Source organism: Miscanthus floridulus, chromosome 12 (genome assembly GCF_019320115.1).
Source record: "Miscanthus floridulus cultivar M001 chromosome 12, ASM1932011v1, whole genome shotgun sequence".
Classification (NCBI taxonomy): domain Eukaryota; kingdom Viridiplantae; phylum Streptophyta; class Magnoliopsida; order Poales; family Poaceae; genus Miscanthus; species Miscanthus floridulus.
This window is the reverse complement of record NC_089591.1, coordinates 30275383-30279894: the sequence shown is the minus strand read 5'-3', so window position 1 is coordinate 30279894 and position 4512 is coordinate 30275383.

Sequence of the window (4512 nt, the reverse complement as noted above, 5' to 3'; positions counted from 1 at the left end):
TATAGTGCATTTTTTATTAGTTGACAAAGTTAGGGTTCTAATCTTGTAATTAAGCCCTACTATTTTTAGGCCATGTGTTGTATTTTATATGAAGTTTAATATGCAGAAAAATCATAGTAAAATTATACTCAGTAGTAAATAACTTTAGTACCTTTCTTTTGGCATATAGATCACCTTTATACCCCTTATGGTTTGGAAGATATTCCTGTTGTTTTATGACACAGTTGTGCTATCAAACTTCTGGACAACATCATATGTGTTCTATTTTAAGGTATCATATGTCATGAATCTTGTGGAATGATCTACATGAAAGTTGTATGAATTTTCATAAGCTTTCTAGAGGTGTATGGTATTTTGTCAGATGTTCAGTAGAATTCTACTTATGCTTGTTTAAGTGCACTACTGTTGTTCTGTCATCAAAGAAGTTAAGTTAGTTTGTGGGCTTGTTTTGTCTATCTTAGATTCTTCAAAACCCAAAAGGTATAATGCAAGAGTTGTATATAATGGTGTTTGTATCTTGTAACAAAGTTCAAGATTTTTGGACAAGCGGTTTGCCTACAACAAAAATGTGAAACAAGGTTGCTGCTGTCGATTGACAGTTTGGTCGTTGTTTCGGGGGGAACGATGGTGTAGGCCGTAGGAACGATTTATGTGTTACTTGTGTATGTTTGTATGAGTATGTTTTTTGGAGTGGTAATGTTTGAATAGGTGTCACACCTTTATATCTTCTTATCTCACTTTCTTGCATTATCCTTTCAAGGCAAGTAAACGTAACAGTGGTTTGTTAGAGCTTGACTTGTTATTTATTCTACATACACTTTGTCATAATATTAACTAAACTAATATGATATACTTTATTGTGAACTCACTTATCCTTCAAAGTAAATTTTGTATGATCTTATTTGCTAAATCTTTTGTCTTGTGTCTATCACGACGAGGTAAGTGATATGTTTATAATTGTAGATGTAATATGCCAAGGTTTTGCGCAATATAAAAGTATGAACTTTTAAAAAAAATTGGTAATGTGTGTTGCACGTAGATGTTAGGTCAAACATAAGTCAACTTTTGTCCTTCTCCTGCTATTTCCTAAATCAAGACATCAAAACTTTTTACAATGAACCACTTGTCGTGAAGTTGACCAAGTCAACAATATGACGAGTATTTTTCCAAATAAAAATTTTGAGGAATAAAACTAGTTGAGTTGAATTGGAGATCACTCGAATTTAGCATAAATTCATCGACACATGTTTTCTAACATATTCCAACAATGGAACGTTAACTCCCTCTCATCCCTCTTAAAAGAGACTTTTGAATTTATGTTGTGCACTCATATAGTTTCTCATGCATGTATGTGCTCATGGTTTTATCTTGGGTTGTTTGGAGTTGGTCTATAACACTCTGGCCTGTTAGAAGCCTATAGTAGTTGTGTTGTTGGCCCAAGTGCCCAAGTGGCACATGAGGAGTTATAGTTGGTGGGTTTACTACCACCTTGGAAGTTTAGGAGAGTGAGGGCCATCTTATAATCGTTGTCATTTCAAATGTAGCACCTCTGGGTTAACCCTTTTACATGAAGCGAGGATAGAAATGTAAGAGATGTGCTACACGTATGCAGGCCCGTTCCACATGCGGAGATAGGCCATATAAGCAGATTTTGGACGCGGGTGTTAAATGGTCATCCCTTGAAAATCCTAGGAAAGAATTAGGAAAATCCTTTTCTTCTTTCCAACCGGCCAACAGGCGTTTATCTAGCCTAAACCACTAATCCACCTCCCCATTTCCTCATTTAGCCCCACCAAACCTCCTCACCCATGCCCCTCCTAGTCCATGCGGTCGCTCAGTCCAACCTCTAAAAGGTCCTAAATGGCTAAGACTAAGCTACTCAACTAGCTACACAAGTAAGCAAGCAATTACTGCCCTAAAGGGCAAATGTAGCCGTTGGACAAAACTGTAGGTTCACGGTGAGCACCAAAAATCTCCTATAACCCCCACCAAAGATTTATGGTGACTGCCACGTCCTCTAGCCATTGAAACACTAGTCGTTGCCCACCATTGGGCCTTTTCTCCAGTGTCTTCTCTGGTGCCCGCATCAGAGGAACCTGGTGACCCTCGAATCCTTATGTAACAACTCTGAATGGTGGGCTTTTCTCCGGTGGTCACCTCCTGATAGCACCAGAGTTTTGACAAAGAAACTCTGGATGCTATCATTCTTTTAATCTAAGGCTATTGACGGTGTCGGGGACCAATACTAGGGTACCCAAAGAGGAGGAGCTAATGACCATCAACATTGATTCATCCGAGCAGTCAAGAGGGCGACTACAACTCCAACCAACCTCTAGGTGTGCAAGCTCCACCTCGCTCGACCTCTTGGTGGGGGCTCCACCTCGCCCAACCCTGAGGCCGCAGGCTCTGCCTCGTCCGACCTTTGGGGAGGGCTCTGCCTCACCCAACACCGAGGCCACGGGCTCCGCCTCGCTCGACACCGAGGCCGCGGGCTCTGCCTCACCCGACGTCTGATGGCAGACTTCGCCTCGCTCAACCTCCGGGGGGAACTCTGACTCGCCCGACCTGTAGGGCGAACTCCGCATCGCCTGACCTCTGGGGGAGGGCTCCGCCTCGCCCGACCCTTGGGTTTACGCTCTTCCTTGCCCAGCCTCTGGGGGAGGACTCCGCCTTGCTCGACCCGAGGTCGCGGGCTCCACCTCACCCGACCCAAAGGCCGCGGACTCCATCTGGCCCAATGTGGACACATGCTGCCACCAACCACTCCAGGTCCAAGCATATGGGTTTGGGTCAAAGCTCTGATACTAGGGAAGAGACCGGCATGCCCCGATGTAACCTGTGGTCACGGGGGGGCATACCGGAGGGTTCACATCAAGAACAGCGTCGGACGTACCGGTGTTGTTCTGCTTAACCCACGTACAAACACTAGCAGGCACGTCATCTAACCACGACGTCCGTTGTGACAGAATAGAACGCCATGACCGGCAGACGATGCCTGCGCGTGGCGCCAGTTGCGGACGGGGCCGCGACATGGATCTGTCCCTGTTGACATCTACAGGGTCAGCGGGACCCGCATGAAGAATAAGAAGGACCCGACGATCCTGAAGATCGTCCTCTCCCTCTCATTTCATCGCTTTTCCTTCGCTGTAACCCGTGCTTTCCCTTGGTCTATAAAAGAGAAAGCATGGCGTCCTATGGTGGGGGATTGGACTAGACTCGATCGATCGATTGAGTGTAGACCCGATCGAACCACCATGAACCAATCGAACCTTGAACCGACTAGAACACAACACAAGCACACGGCTGAGCAGCAAACGAGCCCTCGGCACCCGTTCACTCTTTCCACCAGAGACTTAGGACATGTCCCTCTCTCACTCGTTTGTAACCCCTACTACAAACTTTCAGTGCTAGTAACATGAGCAGCAGTGACGAACTGGATGTAGGGACATTCTACCTGAACCTGTACAAACCTCGTGTCCTCTAAGCACACCATCCGAGCCAGACGCACAATATTAGAAATTTACTCGTTGGTGGTAACTCGAAACACAGATGGTGTGTTAAGTGTGTATAATTGTGACATTTTCACCGTCAACAGTCACCTCCTAATAGCACCGGAGTTATCCGGTGATAGGAAAAGGCTTCTGCAGAAAACTGTGTATTGCACCCTAACCTCTGGTGCTCCCTGGTCACAACCGCTGGAGCTTTTCTGGTGGGTTTATTGACCATGTGTAGAGTACTACGCCTGAGCCTAAGCTTCGGTGGCTAGCACAGTGAGGCACCGGACAATTCCAGTGATGTTGTCCAGCACCGATTTGCTTTGTTGCTTCGCATCTTCTCATCTGGAGTTCTTCTACTTTATGTTTTGGACTTTTAGCATGGTCTTGCTTGAGGTGATGATCACTTTGTCTTCACATTACCTTTGCTTAAGCCATCCTTGCATCCAAATAGACTAAAACCTTGTATATTAGTAAACCACATTAGTCCATTTGATTGTATCGTCAATCAACCACCAAAAACACTATGGCCATGGTAGGTGCCATTTTTCTTATAGTGAGTATTCTCCAAATTCCCCTCTCAGCTCGCTGAGCCAATTGTCCGGCCGAGATACATTTGTATAGCACTCATGTATAGTACCGCTAGACCTTTCGTTGTTCTCTTCTGCATTCCGTCGAATAAGCAAAGTGCCACCAGATCAGAGTGTTGATTGTCCAGCGATTTCATTATGTTGCCCATCTATTTACTCGGTGTGTGCAATTTTTGCACACTTGCTCCATTTGACTCAGTTTTTTTTCATCGGTTTCTGGACCACTTCTTCCCTTGCATCTCTAGGATAATATTAGAGCTTATCTAACACATCTTAATACATACTAATTTTAATGATTGGGTCATCATCTCAATCACCAAAAACCATATTTAATCATGGGTATGGGCACATGCTCCTTATACTTGCATTGACCATGTCCTCATGCGAGTATTAGTTTGCAGATCATTGGGCTGTTACGATATGTAAAC